The sequence below is a fragment of the Lutra lutra genome, chromosome 16, assembly GCF_902655055.1.
Source record: "Lutra lutra chromosome 16, mLutLut1.2, whole genome shotgun sequence".
NCBI classification, from domain to species: Eukaryota; Metazoa; Chordata; class Mammalia; order Carnivora; family Mustelidae; genus Lutra; species Lutra lutra.
Window position 1 is genome coordinate 16,769,723 of NC_062293.1, and position 23,768 is coordinate 16,793,490.

At 38.0% G+C, this 23,768-nt stretch overlaps 1 protein-coding gene and 1 non-coding gene across 5 annotated transcripts in view; one reads left to right on the forward strand and one right to left on the reverse strand.

Annotated features, from left to right (window-relative positions):
• The window catches only part of KANSL1 (KAT8 regulatory NSL complex subunit 1), a 184,268-nt gene that overhangs the window by 49,079 nt on the left and 111,421 nt on the right, over nucleotides 1-23,768 (forward strand). The window lies entirely within an intron of this gene.
• On the reverse strand, nucleotides 4,416-4,522 carry LOC125088222 (U6 spliceosomal RNA). The gene has a single exon (XR_007123624.1). It is a non-coding gene; the product is annotated as a U6 spliceosomal RNA (small nuclear RNA).

Sequence of the window (23,768 nt, forward strand, 5' to 3'; positions counted from 1 at the left end):
TCTGAGGAAAATTCTGTACAAGCTTTGGCTGCCACTCCAAATTGGCCTGGTGAATCCAGGGGTACTTTACACATGTCCTTTCCTCTTCTAGTGGCTCCTTACAGATAAACAAGGAAGTATAGTATAACTGCATTTGTCTATGTATGATAAGTGTTAGACATACGAGAGAGGGAAGCACGAGATGTTGGAGAAGAAGGTCAGGGGAGTTGACTAGTAGATCCTGTTTCATTTCCCTTTTTGGGCCAGGGATGTTACAAAGGTTAGATTGAAAGTAGGCTGAAATAGGTGGTTATGTTGGAATATTTAATTTTTCCTTGCCTGTAGTAAAAAAGTGACTGAGATTTTCACTGAAGACTCTGTTGAGACAGCCTTGCTTTTAAGCATAAGTAAATCTCCTTTTTTCTCAGTGTTGTTTATATTATTTACATGGACAACTGTGCTTTATCTGAATATGAAGTTTCTATTTCATGGCTTATGTTTCTATTTCAAGGGAAAAGTCTGGATAATTTTGCTGAATTTCTTCCTTGTAGACCTAGTTCATTTTCTTTCATTAGCTTACTGACTTGAGAGTGCACATCTGTATTCACATCTAAAGCAGATTCATTTCAGAGGCTTGACTGCTGTTAACATGGTTATCTTTCTTTAAGTGGATTAATGACTTAAACCAGCTTGCAAATATTTGTGGCATTATCCCACTGACTTGACTGCATTAGCCACTGCTTTAAAAAAAAAAAAATCTTGGTTAATGTTGAATATTTTGTGTCTTAAGAGAAATTTCATGAAACGTACTGTTGATCCATTTTAAGTTTCATGTACTTCTTTTGTATATTTGAGAAAAACTAGAATCTATAAGCTTACTGTTTTCAAGATGCTTTGTATTGAAAAACATTTCTAAGTTTTGGTAATGTGGGAAACTGTTCCAATTCAGTGAAATCAAAATACCTACATGAGAACTTTTCTTGTTCTCTGGAATAATCTAGTGATTTGAAAAGACTCCTTAGGCTTAGTCCATTCACTCACTACTTAGTTCTGGGCATTCCTATCACGTAATGGTTTGTTGATTGGAAGGTTGTGAAGTATAAGGACAGCTAAGGGATCACTTTAGGAAACTTGTAATCATTTGAATCCTCTGACAATTAAATCAACTAAACAGCGCTTTAAAAAATTGAGTCTCCTAGTATCAGATGATATTAAAGTAAGGAAATTGGGGCATTAAAAGTACTGTGATGTATATATACCTTTTGCTCGTTATGGTATATAATTAAGTTTAAACTAAAACCACCAATAAAGCACAAGTATTTTAAAGTTTCTGTCGAGCAAGGTCACCAGACTGACTCCTGAGGCTGGTAGTTATCCAGGTGTTCGTTGACCTTCTGAGTGTTTTATTAAAGGTTTTCAGCAATTAGCCAGACAGTGAGAACGGAGGGATTACTTTGACTAAAACAGAAGAAAGGGGGCAGGTGGAGTGATTCTTTGGACACTGAGAAGCTTTTTCTTTGTGATTTAACCGTTCTTCCCAAATCTCCTAACCACATTTATAATTCTTGAGTCCTAGAATAAGAAGTTAGTTAACTGTTCAGGATCTTGACCCAGCTGGTGAATTTCAGCTTTTTTCCCTAAGGTAGCTTAATATTTCACTCCTTTGCTGAAGTACTCCTGCCAAAGACAAAATTGGCTAGATTTAGTTTAGGCAGCCGTGATGAAGATACTTAGCAGAGGAGGCTGTTGAAATGAATTGTTTTTAAATGATGGTGCTTAAATTACAAGTGGATGGTTACGTGAAAATTACAAGCCTTCACCAAGAATTTGTGTTTTTTTCTTCTTTCCTTACCTCCACGAGGAAAAACAGTAATCCATTGTAAGTCATAGGCACTTGCTAGCAGTAGTGGAATGATTGACTTTTATGTTGTTAAATTTTTGACAAATTGTGTATTATCGTATTATACTTTACAGTTAGTAAATTCTGTATTGCCAGATGAGGTATCTTAAGTTCATTCCCTTTTCCTGATTAATTTTTTTGGGTAACTGATTTTATTTAGTTTAAAACCATTGTTACACCTTTTTATTTTAAGCTCTTTCTGGAAAATCATCCTAAAACGCTTCATATATCTTCCTGTCTTGGTGCATTAATTACTTCTGAAATTCTGCACTGTACTGGGTTTGACCTGCATCGTTGTTTAGTAATATCACTGTGGAAGGAGGAGGAATTTAAACATTACCTCCTTGATGGAGGGACAAACAAGCAAGGAAGGTGTATGTTTCAGCAATCACCTTAATTTTTATTTAAAAAAATTTTTTTTAATTCATTTGAGGGAGATACAGAACAGCACAAGCCGGGGGAGAGGCAGAGGGAGAGGGAGAAGCAGACTCTCCACTGGGCTGGGAGCCTCACAAGGAGCTGGATCCCAGGACCTGGAGGCCATGACCTGAACCGAAGGCAAAGCTCAACCATCTGAGCCATCCAGGCGTGCCTTAATTTTTAATTCTTAACCATAGAAATAGAAATAAAAGCATTCAGTTATCTCATGTGTATACAGTATAATTGTTGAGTATGTGCGTGCGTGTGTGTACGCGTGCGTTCTCTCCTTTCCGCTTTAATTTTCCTTTATATTCCTCCTTCTCTTTTCCCTTTAAGAGTTTTCTTCTGCTGTTTTGTTATGAATTCCTGGACCGATAATCTCATTTTGCTAAATTGGTTTTCATTTTCTTTGCCCTTATACTTACAAACTTCTGTAGTAAGTACTTGCTGTTAAGAAAATAATTTTTTTCAGATACTCTTTTTTTTTTTCCCCCAGATATTCTCTTAAATGTGTTCTTGGATAGCAGTGTTCTGGGTACCTGGACATTAATTATATAAAACTCTCTTTTCTAGAAAAAGTATATATATTTTTTTTGCTCAGAACTCTTACTGTAGGCTTATCTTGGTGGTCATTATAAAAAGAATCCCAAAGGGCACATGGGTGTCTCAGTTAGTTGGTTAAGTGTCTGCCTTCAGATCCAGTGTCCTAGGATGGAGTCCTGCATTGGGGGGGGGGGGGGGGGTCCTTGCTCAGCAGGGAGTCTGCTTTTCCCTCTCCCTCTGCCCCTCCCCTGCTTGTGCTGTCGCTGTCTGTCTCTGTCTCTTAAGTAAATAAAATCTTAGGGGCGCCTGGGTGGCTCACTGGGGTAAAGCCTCTGCCTTCGGCTCAGGTCATGGTCCCAGGTCCTGGGATCAGGCCCCACATTGGGCTCTCTGCTCAGCAGGGAGCCTGCTTCCCCTTCTCCCTGTGCCTGCCTCTCTGCCTACTTGTGATCTCTGCCTGTCAAATAAATAAATAAATAAAATCTTAAAAAAAAAAGGTAAAATCTTAAAAAAAAAAGAATCTCATCAAATGTTTCTTAGGACTACTGAAATATATGTTGTTTTATATATATTACATACATCTTTATATTACACATTGCCTTCTTTATAAGGACCTGAGGGAGAAAGATAAACAACCAAGACTAAGTGTTTTTTTCCTTAAACTTCTAAGTCTGTGTCTGTTAAGTGGATGCTATAATTTGTGTTGTTTACTAGGTTTCTATTTTCCTGTTGGCTTTTGGAAGTTTAGGGCCAAGTTTGTAGGTCCTGTACCTTTTTTAAAGCTTCATTCTTGGCTTCATTTTGTTCTCCTTGTTCTTGTTTTATTTTCATGCTTTTATTTCTGGCCTAATTTACACTAACCTATGTTTTATTTGATAGGCTCCTAAAGTCTGTTTCAGATCAAGGTTGGGTAAAAATAAACTAGACGTTCAGTTTAGTGACATTAAAGAAATTATTGAATTTTGGATTATCTTGATTGCAGTGACTTTTCTTCTGGGGAATTTCATTCTCTTAGAATTGTTAATAAAGATTTCAGTGTATAGTGAATTACTAGTGTGTTGGTAGGTTTTGCTTTTTAGGTTATCAGGGAGTGCTTTGTGTTGTAGCTTCCTGTTTAAGTATACACAAGTGATGTTGCCAGAGGAGGTAGTCAACTTGATTTGTCCTTATTTTCCTATTCCTTACCCTTTCACAGAATGATGGAACGAGAGTAGTATTAGCCAGAACTAAGTCATATCTAACCCTTCTCTGCTATAGACTAGCTATAGGGCTAATCATGTAACTACTTTTATAATAAAAATGAAGGAATTGCCTAGATAATTTCTGAAGCCAAAAGTCCTTTAAATTGTGACTACTCTGTCTTTAAATAACATGGATTGATGGAGCTGTTCCCAGCCCCGGTTTGTTGTTTTGTTTTGTTTTTGCATTTGGGGAAACTGAAGCAAAAGTCCCTATAAGTTGCTGGTGTGACTTCAAACAAAATAGCCTTCTTGACTTGTGACTTACAGCTTTGATTTTTTTTAATGGGTGTGTGTGTGTGTGTGTGTGTGTGTGTGTGTGTGTGTTTTGTTTTTTAAATAGGGAGAGCTTCATGAATTTCTGTGTCTTTCTCGCCCAGGGGCCCTGCTAATCTTCTCCAGATCGTTAGGGTTTTAGTATATGTGCTGCCGAAAAGAGCACTGTTTGTGTTGTTTTGTTTTCTAATAGTCCACTAAAGTGACTATTGAATTTGTTACTGTGAGATACATACTTGGGAATGATTCCATTCTGTTTTTATGAAACTTACTTCAGAGTAAGTAAACTCATTTGTGGAACACCTTTGATTTAATGCCCCTCGTTTTTCTGCTAGCCTGCATATGACATCCAGTGGTAGAAATAGGGGCTTCTCTATTTTCTCCCTTTATTTCCGCCCCCCTCCTTTTTTCTAAGATACGTAGATAGAACTTATTCTTGGTGTTTCTTGTGTGATTCTGAAGGAAGGAAGTTAGGCAACAAGGAATTTTGGGGTTACCCATTTGCTGCAGAGCTAGTTGCTACAGATATTTTCTGTGGCCTTTTGACTGACTGGTGTTTTCATTCTCTAAAATTGAGTGAAAGGACTCTTACGGTATGCTGAAGTGGCCACAGAATAAGTAATTTACTAAATGAGCAAAGGGGGCGCCTGGGTGGCTCAGTGGGTTAAGCCGCTGCCTTCGGCTCGGGTCATGATCTCAGGGTCCTGGGATCGAGGCCCGCATCGGGCTCTCTGCTCAGCGGGGAGCCTGCTTCCCTCTCTCTCTCTCTCTGCCTGCCTCTCCGTCTGCTTGTGATCTCTCTCTGTCAAATAAATAAATAAAATCTTTAAAAAAAAAAATAAATGAGCAAAGGTGTCAGAGGCAAGTGATGAGATAGGTGAGTAAACAGATTATCTTTAAGAATTTTATGCTTTAGATACGGAGAAATGGTAAGACAAAGATGAATATTTAGAACAGTGCCTGGCTCACAGTGATGTAAGGCAAATATTAGATGACATAAATTATGAAACAGGAAGAGATCACAGCTGGTTGATGCAACTGGTAAGAAAGGATATTAGAGTGAGCTAGGATTTTGGTAGGAAGTTTCCTTTTGGTTGTGGCCTACTGAGGATAGGAATCCTAAGTAGTACTTACTTTATTTTACTTTTTAAAGTTTTTATTTATTTGACAGAGAAGAAGAGTGGGAGAGCACGCATGCGTACAAACGGGGAGGGGCCGAGGGAGAGGGAGAAGCAGATTCCGTGCTGAGCTGGGAGCCCAGGGTAGGGCTCTGTCCCAGGACCCTGGGATCATGACCTGAGCAGAAGGCAAATGCTTTACTGACTGAGCCACCCAGGCGTCCCAGAGTGAGTGGGACTTAACAGTGGATGTCGGGGGACAGTGAAGGAGGGACTATCATAGATGGAATTTCAAGCCGTGCATGACTTTAAGAATACATTTTGCAAAATAACCCTAATAACACATGTAGTAGGTCCAGGTTCTTTACTAGTGTCTTAAAATGAACATTTCTGTATTCCTATATACATTCCAGCAAGTGTTAAAAATCAGGAAATGGACTTCCAAGTAATCTTGTATAAACAGAGACTGAAGAGTTAAACCTGTACCTCAAAACCTTATACTGGGGACTTTGGAATGGATGAATTAATTTATCGGGTATATTGAATGCCTACTGAGGTGTGCTAGGTGGTAGGGGTATATAGCAGTAAGATACAATCCCTGCGTTGTCCTTGTGGACAGTATAGCTTAGAAAGAGATTAATTATTTAAGCACGTAATCACATAGTTTATTGATGTATTTACTGTGGTCGTGGGTGCTGCAGAATGAAGTTCAGAGGGTGCATATCAGGAAAGTCTAATTACAGTGAGTAGGGATATTATAGCAGGTATACTGAAGAAGTAATATGTAAGCTGAGACCTGAATGATGAGAAATCATTGGTGGTGAAGAAGGGGAGTATGCTACAGAGTGAAGCATACGCTAAAGGCCTTGGGAATGGGAGGTGCTTGACACTTTCAAAAACGGGGCACAGTTTAAAGAGTGATGAGAAATGAGTCAGAGAGGTAGTCAAAGGCCAAGTCATATGGGTGTTTTTGTTGGTTATCTCACATTTAAAATGTTAATTGTGGAGCCAGTGATGTTCAAACATTATTGGATTTTTTTTTTTTTAAACCTCTTGTAATTGTGTGAAGAGTGAAATCGGTGTAGATTTTGGGAGACCAGTTAGGCTGTTGTGGTAAACCAGGTAAGAGAGAATGATGGACTCGGACTTTGGCAGGGAAGAGTGAGAGAATTGGATATTGAAAGTGGGGTGACTAGAACTTGTGATTGATTAGATGTCATGAGTGGATGTTGAGAGGATAGGAAGAGGTGTTATGAGTGATTTCCTAGCTTTTTGGCCGGAGTAACTAGATTGAATGGGTGTGTGGAGATGAAGGAGTAGTTGGAAGGTTATTAATTGTGGTGGGCACTTGCTAATTTTCACTTAAACATTGTTGGCTATTGGGTATACACAGAGTTTTCAGTATTATTTGCATAGTACCCTGCTAGATTCCGTGTGCATGATAAATTATTTTACTAGAAAAGAGAAATCATGGGACCACATTTTATTTCAAATGAATATTTATCTTTTTTTTTTTTTTTTTTTTTTTTTAAGTAGACTCCAGGCTGAGCATGGGCCCCAATGTGGGTCTTGAACTCATGACTCCTGAGATCAAGACCTGAAATCAGAGTCCGTTGCTTAACTGACTGAGCCATCCAGGCACCCCTCAAATGAATAGTAATCTGATTAGTTTCTCTACTCTGTCCCTAAACAAAGATCAAATAGACTAGATTGTTTTGCAGGCTTGGCAGAAATTTGTACCTGGGGTCATGTCCTTTAATATCTACCAGTTCATTCATTTTTTATCCCCCCTATTTCCCATTTTGTACCTGGGGAAATGCTCTTACATTTCAATGTAGAGAGAGCATTGCGTCTCTAATAAAACTTTTAACTAAAAGGTAGAGTATATAACATATACATAAAGTATATCTTACTAATTGGGATTCCCCTTAATGCTTTGTGACCACTGCAGCCTGTTTGGTTTTATATTGGTTTAGTTACAAAGAAGTGTTTTGCTTTGAAATGGTGAACAAAATTGTTTTGAAATCAATTTCAGTCTGATTAAAGTGTCTGGAGAGTCTTTTCCTCAAGTAGAGTATACTGAAAAGTTTTGGGTCAAGTACAAATGTTGTGGGTCACTCTGGTAACCTGTTAGTAGTGTTGTGACAACTGTATAGATTATATTCAGAACTCTCAGGTAAGAGGATTTGTGGAGAAAAGGTATGGGGGGTTGGTAGTGAGGATTTGAGGAATGACAACCAGGAAGGAGGGGTTATATTCAATTTTAAATCATTTTCAAGTTGTCTTACCTTTGCCCAGTAGAATAGAGGACATGAGCCATGGGATTAAATGAGAGCGTATATGTATAGTGACTACTTTTTTGCTCATCATTTAATCTTTTTTTTTTTTTTTTTAAGATTTTATTTACTTGACAGAGAGAGATCACAAGTAGACAGAGAGGCAGGCAGAGCGAGAGGGAAGCAGGGTCCCTGCTGAGCAGAGAGCCTGATGCGGAACTCGATCCCAGGACCCTGAGATCATGACCTGAGCTGAAGGCAGCAGCTTAACCCACTGAGCCACCCAGGCGCCCTCTTTTTTTTTTTTTTTTTTTAAGATTTTATTTATTTATTTGACAGAGATCACAAGCAGGCAGAGAAGCAGGCAGAGAGAGGGGGGGAAGCAGGCTCCCTGCTGAGCAGAGAGCCCAATGTGGGGCTCGATCCCAGGACCCTGGGACCATGACCTGAGCTGAAGGCAGAGGCTTTATTTAATCCACTGAGCCACCCAGGCGCCCCGGGAACAACATTTATAACCTACTTTGCCTAATCAACAGAGTTGAAACGTGTTAGGAAAAAAATAATAGCTTACATTGGTTGAATATTTTGATGTGTAGGCAGTTGTATAAGTGCTTTATACTTACTAACTTACTTAGTCCTCACTATACAATGAGGTGGGTATTAACTTAGTTTTACAGACTGATAGTGAGAAATGTCTCACAGCTAACAAGAAATCAAGGTATTATTCTAGGCTGTTTACCCACAGCCTGGGCATAAACACTCACCTGTGTTAGTGGAAACAAGCAAATTGCCCTTTAGACTTGGTTGATGAAATCTACCAAACATAATGTAAAATGTACAATTTAACTTTATATTCAAGAGACTTTCTAGTAATACTAAGTAATTTGGTAATAAATTTTTGAGGAAAGGTAAATGGTCTGTATCTTAACCAGATACACCCTTTGACCTGCAATAACCTGTTACTCATTTCTTTTATGGAATAGAAGTTGGATGGATTGGGGAGGGACATTTTGCTAGGGCAGACCTAGCGTCTGGGAAGTGACTGGAGTGACTTTTAAAAAAAGAAAAGGAAGCAAGAGAATGAGTATGTATTGATTACTTCTGCTGTATGTTAGGTGGGGTTTACATTTGGTACCTTTTTTGGTTAAGATTTTACTTATTTATTCGAGAGAGGGAGACGAGATAGCGACACAGATAGCGAGAGGGAGCACAAGCCGCAAGGAGAGGTAGAAGCAGTCTCCCCGCCGAGCAGGACATGAGGCTCAATCCCAGAGCCCTGAGATTACAACCTAACGGGAGGGCAGACGCTCTACTGACTGAGCCACCCAGGTGCCCCCTACATTTGGTATCTTACTTAATCTTGAAAACATTCATATGATGAAGGTATTACCTCCATTTTATAGTTGAGGCCCAAAACTATAAACTTGTTACATAATTTACTTCAGCAAAGATAAAAAGCTAGTTCTTTCTTGCTGCTCTTTCTATGACTGTTTTTCTCTTGAACTGATTGGGAGGGAGCAGAAGATTTCTGTTTCCAGAAACTGAGCAACCTGAAGGTGCATAGCTGTTTGGATGCGTCTCTAACTATACAGTACACTGGTGGGCGTGGCACTGATCATGAGGGATGATGGGAAGTTGTTTTTCCTCTACTATAATAAATAATCCAGAGAAGTGACCCAGTTCATAATTTTTTAAAAACATTTTTGACATTCTAAAGGGATGATTTATATTTTAACTGATGTGGAAAAATCCTTACTTCCCCAGTTGCTGGAAAAAGAAATCTTTTAAAATATGAAGGCGTTTTATGTTCTTTTTCCTTTACTCTTGCATTGTGCTTATGGCTGATTGTATGAATTATAAGCATGTCCTTAGTGTTTATTGAAGTATTTTCCTCAAAAAATCTTTTTCTGTGGAGTCTGGATATTATAGGAAGTTGAAAGGCAGAAAATAGCAGTTAAAGAATATCCGGATTGGTTTTCCACGCACTTATCTGGGTTTGTGTTGTTTTCATGTCTGAGTATGAAGTTTATGATTAACATTCAATATCTTATTTTTACTGATTTGATAATTACCAGAGAACTTGAAGGATGAACTGAAGGTTATTATTTTTCTTAGCATTTGTGGGATTAATACTAAATAGGGAGCAATATGGTAAAAAAATTTCTAGACTACTGTTGAGAATTGCTCATTTTAATTTTGTCTTTTAATCTTCTGGGTTCCTCACTAACAAAGTCTAAATTATACCTTTTTGGAAAAATGTCACTTGTTGTTTTGTAATGATGAGACCCAGACTGGGATGAGAAAGACTTTTACACTGTTAGGTGCTCTGTCCGTCTTGTTGAGGTATGCTGAGCAGCTGAGTGATCCCCCCCATGGAGCTCATACTGCTTGTGTTTCCACAGGGAGTCTGCAGGCTTGGTCCCAGCAGGGAGTTAGTGGCAGAGCTGCTGCAGTCTGCTCACTTGTTCTCTTCTCAGTTGTTGGAAACCTGGTGCCAGTGTGTATACCTGCAGTAACTTTTTAATTTTTTTTTAATAATACTTCCATGGTTTATTCTAAGTAGACAGTGTAATGGTATTACTAGATGAGACACATTGCCTTGTGTGTTTCACTTATGGCAGTGAAATCTGAAAGCAAAGTATGGACCCTCAGGATGGGGGTACAGTGAGAGAGTGAAGACAAAGGCTTTTATCATATGGGTATCCTTTTTGCTGAATAAAGCTGTTGGAATGTTATACTTTGGAAATAAATATCCCTAATGAAAAACAGTCCTCTGTATCTGGCCCCCCTCCCCCGTAAGCAAAAGTGGGGCAACTGGGTGGTTCAGTGAGTTAAGCGTCTGCCTTGGGCTCAGGTCTTGATCCCTCGGTCCTGGGATCCAGCCCCCTGCTCAGCCAGGAACCTCCTTCTCCCTCTGCTGGTCCCCCTGCTTGTGCACTCTCGCTCTTGCTGTCAAATAAATAAAATCTTAAAAAAACCCAGAGACCAAATAATCAAAACAGCGAACATTTTTTCACTTTTTTAAAAAAGAAAACAATAAGAAGTTCTTTTATTCCTGTTTCTTTCCCAGAAATAATTGATTAAAGACATTTAGGTAGAATGAGACCAGTTGCTCTTTTATAACTGTCAAAGGCAGAATTTTAGTTACTGCCTAGATGCATAAAGTTAACATGGATCACTCTTTCATTGATTCATTCAGTTGCCTTTCATAGAATTTCACTCTGAGAATGAAAAGATCGGAGTTTTTCCTTAAAAATTTTTCATCACATCTTAAGAGTTTTCAGCTGAGTTGCTGCAACCACTGTTTCTCTAGATTTCCAACTGGGTGAAAATGTTTTTCTTTTTTCTTTTATTTTATTTTTTAAGATTTTTTTTTTTTTTAATTTGACAGATCATGAGTATGCAGAGAGGCAGGCAGAGAGAGAGAGGAGGAGGAGGCAGGCTCCCTGCCGAGCAGAGAGCCCTATGCAGGACTCGATCCCAGGACCCTGAGATCATGACCTGAGCCAAAGGCAGAGGCTTTAACCACTGAGCCACCCAGGCGCCCATGTTTTTCTTTTTAAATTGGCACCCCTCCAGCAGATTTTTCCACCAAGTATTCTTTGGACACACCCTTTGCATAGTGAATTTTGCAAGATCTTTATTCACAAGGCTGGAAGACAGGCCAGTCTTCTCTTTGTAAGATGAAAACAAGAGTGAGGCATGCTTAAGACTCCTTTTGCTTCTACCCAGCTGTATTTGAAATTGATCTCTTATGCAAATACATTCAAGCATTCACAGAAGAAATTTGACTTAGAAGTTTAAGTGGAAAGGCTAATTTTATATTTGCAGGAAGTTTGCTTGGTGCAGTGATTTTCTTCCCAATTGAAAATTCTCTTAATTTGTTCTTAATCATAACTTGATAGTAAGTAGGTCTCAGACTGGAGAGGTGACTTTGTATTTGCAAATGTACATTCAAGACATTGATGTGATAACGTATATAGAGTTGACCCTTGAACAACATGGGGGTTAAGGGTGTTGACCTCCCATGTGGTGGAAAATCCACATAGCTTTTGACTCCCCCAGCACTTAACTACTAATTGCCTACTGTTGACTGGAAGCCTTACTGAGAACATAAGCAGTTATTTAACACATATTTTGTATGTAGTATAAATTATATACATAAGCTGATGCAGCAAGTAATAATTAGCAATTTAAATAATAATTGATAAGCTAGTAAAGTAAGCTAGAGAAAAGAAAATGTTACGGGAAACAGTAAGAGAAAGTACATTTATAGTACTGTACTATATTTGTTGGGGAAAAAAAAATCCATGTATAAGTGTACCTGCACAGTTCAAACCTGTATTGTTCAAGGGTCAGCTGTACTTGGTTTTCCATTTTATTAGGTACGGGAAGTTATTTCCATTAATGTCCAAAGCAGCGTTAGTTTGTTATACTTCATGGTTTATTCTAAGTAGACAGTGTAATGGTATTACTAGATGAAACACATTGCCTTGATTTCATCCATAAACATTAAGATTGACTGAAAAACTTGTGGAAGGGTGAGGTGCAGTATTGCTCTTAGGTGTTTCCCAGCAGGTCAGCCTTCAAAGAGCTATACCTTATATTATTCCCTTAACAGATAGAGAAGTTACTGTAGTTGATAATCCGAGTAGAAACTAGTATGTGTCATTATTGAGGATAGTCTGGCAGTTCCAGAAAAGGAGAGCCAGAATTCTCTGAGCAAAGAATAATAAATATAAAAAATTTCAAGGTAACTCTTAATTATTTAGAGATTAGCTGTTCAAGATCCTCTGTCATGAAGATTGACTTTGCCCCTAAAGGACAAGGGAAAACTTCTCTGATAGTAAAATAAGAAATAATGAAAACACTTTAAGGAATAATGAAAACACTTAAGAATTGAGAAGTTAGTTCCTGTCTTCAAGGAGTAAGTTACGTGACTTGATTTTTCTTTTTCTCCCACATTGAATTAGAAAAGGAAGCGTTAGAATGGCAGTGAATGCCTTAATTGTTATTAGATCCCTGATACAGGCATTAAATGCTGAGATTTAGGAGGAAAGAGTGATTACGATGGGCTAAGGTGATCAGAAAACCTGAGAAGAGTGGAACTTTAGTTTGATCCAAGGTGCTGAGATGACACCTAGGTTTTCAAGAGGAAATAGGATGTTTCAGATCCAAGAATGAGGGACGTCGGGTGAGGATGTTTTCTTGGGTAACAGGGAAGAGAGCCATCTGCTAGACATAAAAGTTTCGAGAAAGTGAAAGATGAAGTTGGAAGGTTAATTGTGGTCACCTTGTTGATAAATGCCAAGCTGGTACGTTTGAATTTTATCCTAAGAATAGTGCAGAATCACTAACATGGAATGGCATGATTGGAGTATTCCTAAAAGAATCTTTGATAGTGATGTGGGGTGAATGGATTGGAAGTGTAGGGTGGTTTGGAAGCCAGGGTGAGACTTAAGGCAAGTAGCCCCGCTGTGAGTAAAAGTCTCGAGCTGGAGCAATGGGCATAGAATAGAAAGAAAGGTAGAAATGAAAGACTGATGAAGTATAGAGCATTTTTTTAAAGATTTTATTTATTTGACAGGCAGAGATCACAAGTAGGTAGAGAAGCAGGCAGAGAGAGGGGGGAAGCAGGTACCCTGTTAAGCAGAGAGCCTGATGTGGGGCTCAATCCCAGGACCCTGGGATCATGACCTGAGCAGAAGGCAGAGGCTTAACCCACTGAGCCACCCAGGCACTCTGAAGTATAGAGCATTTTAAAACTCACTTTGAGAATAGGCACAAATTTGTTAAAATTTACAGATGAGAAACAGAACAGAGAGGTCAAATGACTGCCAAAGATTATTAGGTTAAGAGTCAAGGTTATACTAGAGTTCTTGACTCCAAATCTAACGTATTTCATTGATTACACACATAAGTAAACTTTTGACATGACTGGTATTCATGCTAGAAAATTGGATAATATTGATGAAACTAGGAGAGGCAAGAAGGGTATGTTAGTGCATGGGAAGGGGAAGAAACAGAAGGAAATTTTTTGGAGCATAAGGCCTTTTGTAGGAGAAACATTTCCCTGAGAGGATTGACTATATGTAGCTTTTATGTTTAGCTCTTAAAATTGGTTTTCTTTTTAATTGAGATGTAATTGACATACAGAATTACGTTAGTTTCAGGATACAACATGATTCACTATTTGTATGTTTTACAGATGATCACAGTAAGTCTAACATCCATCACTATAAATTGTTACAGAATTTTTTTTTACTTGTCATGAGAACTTTTTAAAAAAGGATTTATTTATTTGAAAGAGAGAGGGAGTACGATTGGGAGGGGAGAGGGAGAGAGAACCCCAAGCAGACTCCTCACTCAGTGCAAAGCCTGATTTGGGGCTCCATCCCACAACCATGAGACCACAATCTGAGCTGAAACCAAGAAGTTGGATGCCCAACCAACTGTGCCACCTGTGATGAGAACTTTAAGTTTTAGTCTCTAGCAGCTATCAGATATGCAGTACAGTATCTGTTAGCTGTACCTGCCATGCTGTATGTTGTATCCCCATGATCTGTATTTTTGTAACTGGAGGTTTTTACACTTTGACTCCTTTCACCCATTTGTCTACCCCTCTGGCAACAACCAGTCTGTTCTTTGCATCTATGTTTTTGTGTATAATTTGAAGTAACACTTTATCATCCCCCCCCCCCCCCCGTGGACAACCAGTTGTCCCTAAACAATATATTGAATAGAAACATTCTTTTTATATGATTAGAAATATCACTTTTATTGTAAACAAACTCCATATAGATGTATCTTGATAATGTTCTCTTGTTTGATGCAGTGTCAATTCCTGCGTGGATATCAGACCGTTTGAATTACTAAAGCTGTAATGAATTGTAATATAATGAATTCTATAATAATGTAATATAATGAATTTGTAATATATAATGAATAAAGTAATATAATGAATTACTAAAGCTTTAAATGATAAAATATATACTACTTACCATAGCTTGAGATAGCTGATAGAGTAACTGCACTCTCCTTTTTCTTAAGATTATATATATATTTTTGTGAAGGTACTAATTGCTCATTGTCTTCCACATCAATTTTAGAATCAGTTTATCAGCTTCCTTTAAATCATCTTGGGATTTGGATTGGGACTGTTTTATGACTGTGCATTTATTTGGAGATACGACATCTTTACAGCATTAGGTTTTCCAAAGTTGTGGTATTTTCCTCTAATTGAGGTCCTTTATGTCTAGAGTAAAATGTATACTTTTCTTTCTATAGGCCTTGCACAGTTCCTGTTACATTTATTTGTAGATATTTTGCAGATTTTTAATACTATTAAGAATGAGATAATTTCATGTTGATACATGGAAAAACTATTTTTATACATTGACTTTTTTTGTCTGCCTTTTTGAATTTTCCTACTCTTAGCAATTGTTTGACTTATTTTTATTTGATATTACTAGATAGTCACCTGAGTAACAGTGACATTTCCTTTCCTTTTGTTTTAAGATTTTTTAGTTGTTTATTTGAGAGAGAGAGAGAGATTGAGTGAACTATAGTGGGAGAAGGGGCAGAGAGAGAAGCACACCCCCTCCCAGGACCCTGGGATAATGACTTGAGCCAAAGGCAGACACTTAAGCCACCCAGGCACCTTGTTTTCTCCTTTTCCATTGTTAAGACTTTGTGTTTCTTTTTCTTGTCTGATTGCATAGACTGGAACCTTCTAGTACACAGTTGAATAGTATCAGAGTTAGGGGACTTTCTTATCAGGGTCCTGACTTTAATTAGAAAGGTTATGTTTTGCCATTGAGTATGATTTGTGCTGTCAGTTTGTGATAATTGTCTTCTGTTAGGGCAGTCACAGTTCTTTTAATTTCTAACTCAATAAGGAATTTTGTTACAACTGAATATTATAGATGCTTTTTCAGTATGTTTGGAGATAGTAATAGATACATTTTTTTTTCCTTTAGAGTCTTTAAATGATTTCCTGATGTTGACTGGCCCATGATTTTGTTCAACAAATATTTATTTATTGAGTGGTTATTATTTATCAGGAGCTCTTCAAGGCAGTGGAGATAGAACGGTTAAGAAAATAGAAGAAAAAAAAAAAAATCTCTGTTCTCCCTGGAGTTTGCATTCCAGTGGGGAGTGCTTAGGGGAAACATTATCAGCTACTGTCTGGTGATTTGGATTATTATTTTAATACATGTCTAATGGGATTTAAGTATTTTTGTGGAGGGAGGACTATTTTTCCTCCCCCATATTCATAACTTGGAATGACCTATAAGATAGTTTTAGGCTGGCTGGCTGTGTGATTGTGGCAGGCTTATATTATAGAGTAACTTGGTAAATTTTCTCATCTTTTTCTCTACTTGGAAATAATTGACAGGGATTAATCTGTTTGCTAACATTTTGCTAGAACTTGTTAAAATGTCTGAACAGCCCAGTTGCCATTTTACTATTAGGAATGGTTCTTTGCTGATACTGTCAACTGTTTCTTTAGTTATTGGTTTAGATTTTTAACCTCTTTCTTCATGACCCAATTTTGGCAACATTTTTTAAGAAAATCAGTCATTTTGCCTGGATTTTTAAGTTTATTGCCTGAAATTCTGCCTGGTAATCTCTTAGAATCTTCCCGTAGATCTGTGGCTTGTCTTGCTTTACTCTGTTGCTTTACTCTTTCACTTCTGTTCTCTTTTCTTGGATACAAAGTTATCTGCTTTATAAATTAGGTTCTTACAAAAACTTGTGCTTATATTGATTGAATTTTTCTTTCGTTAACAGTATTTCATTGGTTTTGTTTTTGTCTTTATTCATTTCTTCTGCTTTCTTTAGATTTTAAGCTGCTTTGGGTTATACATTTAGGTCATTTATTTTCAATCTGTCTTATTTTCTTAAACATTTAAGTTATGGCATTTCCTCTGAGTTCTTTGGCCAAATATGAGTTTTTTCTGTCACATCTTCATTGTTGTTTGTTCTTTCTTTTTGAAGAGCTTATTTATTTATTTGACAGAGAGAGCACAGCAGGGGGGAGCAGCAGGCAAAGGGAGAGGGAGAAGCAGGCTAGCCCTTGAGCAGGGAGCCTTCGAGGAGCTCCATCACAGGACCTGGGATCATGACCTGAGCCAAAGGCAGACCCCTAACAACCGACCCACCCAGGCACCCCCATTGTTCATTTCTAAATAGAGCAATTTTGGTTTCTCCTCATCAGAATTACTTAGATGTGGTAAATTCTTGTTGTTGTTGTTTTTAATTCTTTTTTTGCTACCCTTTTTAAAAGTGTTGATTTCTAGGGCTTTTTGCATTGTGTTCAAAGAATGTGGCCTGTGTGCTTTCTGATTTTTGGAATTTGAGCTGTCTTTTATATGTCTTTTACATTACAACAAATGTCTGTTACATGGTCAATTGTTAAACCCTTTATGACTATTTGAAGAGTATTTGGTTCTCTGTTTAGGTATAAAATTCTATCCGTGTCTAAGAGGTAGTCATGATTATTTTTACTAAATTCATAATACTACGTCACATTTTTACCTCACTTACTCATGGCATGCAGTATAGCACTAAAGTGGATGAAAGTTTAGAGCCTGGTCCACCTGCATTTGAATCTAGCTAGCTCTGTGATCCTTTGCAGCTTAGCTGCTTCTGTAATATGGGACTTTCCATACTTACCTTATGGGTGTTTTGTTAGGATAAAGGAGATAATATATGCAAAATGCCTCTATTCTATTTTAGGGTCTGGCACATAAATAGTAGTAATGATATCCAGATTTTGAGTGTCTAGATTCTGAGTGTTGGACATTGTCGTCGGTTTTCTTAATTATGCATTGAGTACTTTTGCACATTGTGTTCTTTCTTTTAAATTGGGTTCTGAGGTCAAAGGATATCATTTTTATGCCTATTTTTACTCCAGGATGCTTTCTGAGTTATATCACTTTATTCTGTTCTGAGTGATAGGAGCGTTAACAGTTTAACTCCAAGCTTCATTGTTATTACTGCTTCTTGGAAAAATGAATTTAATGGGTTCTCATTGATACTCTACCTGCATTTTAAAATATTGTTTGAGAAGACAAACTATTTTTCTGACCATTTACAAGCTTTTCTCCTGACATTTTCATTTGTCATTTGAGTAACAGCTGCCATAAGATAGTGCTGTCTTTAGACTGCCATTTATTTATTTATTTATTTATTTATTTATTTATAAATTTATAAACAAATAAATGATTTTACTTACTTGTCAGAGAGAGCAGGTGCGCAAGCAAAGGGGAGTGGCAGGCTGAAGGAGAAGCAGACTCCCTGTTGAGCAAGGAGCCAGATGCAGGACTGGATCCCAGGACTCTGGGATCATGATCTGAGCTATGGCAGGCACTTAACTGACTGAGCCACCCCGGTGTCCCCAGGCTGCCTTTTGAAATAGGTTTCTTATGGGGGTGCCTGGGTGGCTCAATGGGTTAAAGCCTCTGCCTTAGGCTCAGGTCATCAGCAGGGAGCCTGCTTCCTCCTCTCTCTCTACCTCTCTGCCTACTTGTGATCTCTGCCTGTCAAATAAATAAAGTCTTTTTTTAAAAAATAGGTTTCTTATAGACCATAGGGAATGTATAGACTCTTTTCCCTTTCTCTTTCATGTTTGTGTGGTTTTCCAGCAATGAGTTTGTTTGGGTAGAGTCTCCCAGTGCAGGCACTGCTGACATTTTTGGTCAGATAGCTCTTTGCTATGGGGAGGTGTCCTGTGCATTGTAGGATGTTGAACGGTGTCTCTGGTTTCTACCGCTAAATATCAGCACCCTCCCTCCAACCTGCTAGTTATGACTATAAAATATGTCTCCAAACATTGCCACGTGTGTCTTGACAAAAATGTTTGTCCTGGGGGAAAATCCTCAGTTGAGAACCACAGGATTTGTCTTTATTTCTTTGGAAGGGAAAGGGCACTTTTTATATTGGGTGCCTGGAATGCTCTTTATGTGTTTTTTTCATTTTTTATAATATTCTCTGGTTATGTAGCAGGCTTCGTGTCTGTTTCATAGATGAAGAAACTAAAGCAGAGACTAAATCTTAAGAAGGCGACTTGTAAACTATATAATAGGACTACTTCTCTGGTTGTTTACTCCTTCCCCTCATCCCACCCTCACATTTATCACCAGCCCTAAGAAAATATACTACAACTGTGTTCTGCTAGTGTTCAGAGGGTTTGAAGTAAAGATGGGCATTGATGAGTCAGACTGCACCTTTAAAGTAGAAATTCTTAAAGGGCCATTGTGAGGAGGAATAGCCTCCTAAGGGACAAATCAGAATCAATTAGATATTTTCAGTTTACCCCCATTTCTCATTACATATGATTCAAACACATGAATATATGCCAGCCAACCAACCTTCCTTAGTCTAGGTAGAAAAGGTTGTAAGCCACTGCTTTGTTCTTTTCAGTCTTTTTTCCCTTGTCTTTTCTACTCTTCTCTTCCTCATCACTGTTAAACATTTTTTTCTTCCTTCGCCCCAATTAGATACCCTTGTATCCTTTAGCCGCTATTTCAGAAGTTAGGAGTTAAGGGAAATGAGGCTGATTTCAAAAACTGTGTCCCATTTAGAAGGGAATATATAGAGGGAGAATTAAGTGCGGTATTATTATCTGGCTGCAAGAACAGGGCATTGAGGCAGGAACTAGAAAGAGGGGAGTTTCTCTCTCTCTCTTTTTAAAGATTTTATTTATTCGTTTGAGAGAGATGGAGGAGGGAGAAGCAGAGTCCCTCCCCACTGAGCCGGAAGCCTCTGGGCTGGCTTCATCCCAGGACTCTAGGAGTTCTCTCTTTAAAGCCCTTTGCATATTAAGGCATCTGAAGTTGTTCATGAAATAGGCTGTTTTACTGTTCAACTTTTTTTTTTCTCTCTCACTTTCTTTTTTTGTTTATTCTTGTCTCACCAAATTAAAAGGAGTGAGTGGGTTGCAGACTTTCAGAGTTGGTAACATGCTACTGAATAAATGATCCTGGTGTCTTGGTGGTTATGACGTCTTTGATGCCTGTACTTCCGGAGAGCCCTTTCATGTAGTTACTTACCATCTCCTGCTTCTCTATACTGGCAGCTCTGTTCCTATTATATGAGGCTTCTGTACATAAACACATTTTGTAAGCAGCCAGTGGAGTTCATATCCTGTGCTGCTTTGTGTTTGTTTCCAACCCATATTTTGGGAATGTGTATCTGTGGCTTTATTATCCGTTTACTAGTTTATCCCAGAACATTTATTTCCATAGGCTCTTGATAAAAGAGAAAGTTACTAATAAGAGGACATTATTTTTTGTAGAGTAAAATGACATGGCATGCTAAAGCTACCCCATGCCCAATGTTGTAGAAGGGAAATTTTCCCACTCTGATAGTTTTACATTTACTCATGTTTTCTTTGCATTTCAAGCTCAAGTTCTTGGGCTAAAATGGGTTGATGAGTTGTGTACATGCATGTGTCTCTCTCTGTTTGGACTTTCTCAGTAAATTTACTTCACTTACTTGACAAGGGCTTTTCATATATAAGGCTTAGGATAGACTATCACTGCACTCTGATTAAGTCAAGCCAGAGGGACGTCAGAGCTAGGAGTCTGGCTTTCTTCCCCAAAGCCTTTTCAATTTAAAAACTTTGCTTTAAGTTCGTGATGTTCTTTCTCAGGTGGGTTCATGATCTGCTGCTTCAGCAAATATCCCTATACAGTTGAGAGTCAAGACAGAAGAGTAGGTGGAATGAGTGCTTTAGTGATTCTAAGTACCCCAGCATTTAAAATTATTTGCAACTGTGGACTTTAGCATTGCTGGCTTTATTTATTATTTTTCAAATATTTAGCATTTTGGCTTTTTTTTTTTTCCTTTTTCTTTTTCTTTTTCTTTTTTTGCTCTCTCATCCCATTAATCATTTTTTAAAAGGAGCTGCTCGGGTGGGGATATTAAAACCAGTAACCTATGATACTCTGGATTGGTAATGATGAATTGGCTCATTACTTGGTGTTTGCTTGTTGGACTTTAAAAAAAAAACAGAAAACATGACACCGCCTGTGTCATGTCTGACACCTGCTTTTTTCAAATCCTTGTTGGCATGATCTAAATAAATCTCTGAAATTGCCCATCTTCTTTTAATCCTTTTGTGTGTGTTGTCAATATTGGTTTCACCTAAAGCCACTGTGTGTCATCCTGTATAACAGTGGAGGCTAAATGATACATACACATTGCTTCAGAGACATTTTTAGCAATAAAACTGCAAAGGGCTTCACAATTGTAATGTGCTCTTGCTTAGTCATCAAAAAGTATTTTGTAATTCTTTTGATATATTAGGTTTCACCTAGTGTCTTATTAACAAGTGAACCTCTATTTGAAATAAGTGGGTTTTAAATGAAAAAATGTGATTTATGTTCTGGGGTAAGGTCTAAAATCTCAATGACAGATAGTATTTAGTTAGAGATATTAATCTTTATTTTAAAATGTTTTTGTAATAGAATATTTGTGCACTTGTATATGAATCCTTTTGCCAGAGATGCTGATTTTTTCAGGATTCTCAGTTTTAAAATTTTATTTGCTTCCATATTAAGTGGCTTTGAGAAATCTGATCCATTTAACATCTGTTGCTTCCAAGTTGCATTTTTCTCAGTTTCTGCTGTTTACTAGAATCACCTGGGTAACTCAAAAAACAAAAGCAACAGCAAAACCCCAAAAAACCAAAACCCTAGAAGTAATGCTGTACCCAGACCAGGTAAGATACCCTCTCTGGGGTGGAACCCAGGCCATCTGTATTTTAAAAATTCTCCAAAGAGATTCCATACTGTAGCCAAGGTTGTAAATCATGGCTCCTAGGATGTTTTTGTGATTAGGGACCCTTTAAAGAAATCCTGTAGACTTTTCCCCTAAAAAAAAAAAAAAAAAAAAAAAAAAAAAGATTGGGTATAATGACTCCCTGCAGTCTCAAATTAAGAACTTCTGTCTTGGGAGTAGCCTTGACATGCTAGATTTAATTGGAAGCAGTTGACTATAAGAAGCTATTGTAATTTGTGATGATGAAGGAATATTCCTCAGCCCTCATAAACATGTATTCATTTAACAAATAACAGATGTGGATCTAGTATGCTGTATGTTCCAGACACTGTTTTAATTGGTAGGGATACAGCTGCCAATAAGAAATTGCTTTTTTCATGAGATTTTACCCTAATGTGAGAGACAGATGAATAAATGAACAAAGTCTAGTCTAACACTTGCTATCATGACAAATAAAAACGTAAGGAGAAAAAAAAGTGATGGTTACCTGGTGGGGGGATTATTTTCAATGAGGAGAGCAGGGAAAGTCTCTCTAAGGTGAGCTGTGTGCTGACATCAAAATGAAGGCAGAAGGAATGTCCTGTAAAGACCTTGAGAAAGAGCATTCCTGGTGAAGAGAACAAGTGCGTTGGCCCTAACATGGAACTGAACTTGGCTTGTTGGATTTTCCATAGGAGAGCCAGGGTGGCACAAACACACATCATAATCAGGTGTAGAATGATGAAATTAGAGAGCCTTGTAGGCCATTGTAAGAAACTTGACATTTAAAAAAATTTTTTTTTAAGATTTTATTTATTTATTTGAGAGAGAGAGAGAGAGCATGAGAAGGGAGAGGGTTAGAGGGAGAAGCAGACTCCCTGTGGAGCAGGGAGCCTGTGTGGGACCCTATCCTGGGACTCTCCGGGATCATGACCTGAGCTGAAGGCATTCGCTTAACCAACTGAAACATGGAGACGTCCCTTGACATTTTAATTTAATAGGAACTTACTAACTTCTTATAACTCATTGTTGTTAAATATTTAGCTTTAGGCCTGAAATATATTTGAAATGATACTCATTGGAATTAGCTGGACTCAATGTATTGCTACTTATCTGAGAAAGATCATTAGCTGACTGAATTTCTCCATAACAAGGAACCATCTACGTCCTTATTCTTCGTATTACTGAGTACAGAAGATGGTCAACAACAGAATAGGAGCCTTGCAGTCACTTTAGATAAGCGTTTTTAAATTTGTATGAAAGTCATAATGCATAATAATTTAATGTTTGCTGCTGTGTGCTAATAGTTATTCCTAGTCTCTTACCCTCTCTCCCCAGGTGGAGATAGCATTAATATCTAACGGGGAGGAAACCGACACAACAATGGCGTTAACAAGGATTTGAATCCATTCCTTTTATGTTTTTCCCACTTCACCGTTTTGCTTTCTGAGTAATGAGAAGGCCTCAGGCTTACTCCCTTAAAAGTGCTAGGTTATGTGAGGGCTTTTAACTGTAGGAATATTTTCTTCGGGAAAGCAGTAATCCTTATTTTAAATATTTGGTGAGTGTAAAGTACTAGGGAAATACACAGATGAGTCCTGAATAGACACTGTCTACAGTGTAAAGAGAGCTAAGATATTCACATAATTCACTGTGGTATAAGATATAAAACAGTCATTGTCACAAAGAATCAATAAAGTGCCTTGGAAGTTCCTCTAAGAAAGAGTTTCTTGGTAAAGAGAAGGGGATTTTTTGGAGGATGGATAAGATTTAGTAGACCTGGATTGGGGCGGGGCGGGGGGGGGGGCAAGAGAGGTGTTAACTATTCCAGAGGGAGGGAAAGAAAGGTCATCATTCTGTATACAGACTGAGCAAAAGCTTGGAATTGGGCAAGTGTAAGGAACCACACCAGGGAAACCAATTTGTCTGTAATGAAGGGGGAGGGAAGGGGAAAAAAACCATTGATGATGAAGATTAGACCCACTTGGAGGATGCCTTTGTGTATCAGGTTGAGAAGTGTTGAGTTCTTTGTAAGAAAGGGGACTTTTGATCAGAAATAACATCACCTCTGATGGAATTTAGCAGTTGTTGTTAGTTGGATTAGAAGGGGTCAGCAGATTGGCCTGTAAACTGAACTTGCCCTGATGTTAGTTTTTGCAAATAAAGTTTTTTTAGCCATGCTCATTTACTTGCATAATGTCCTGTGGCTGTTGTAGTTCTACAGTGGCAGAGTTCAGTACATGAGACAGAC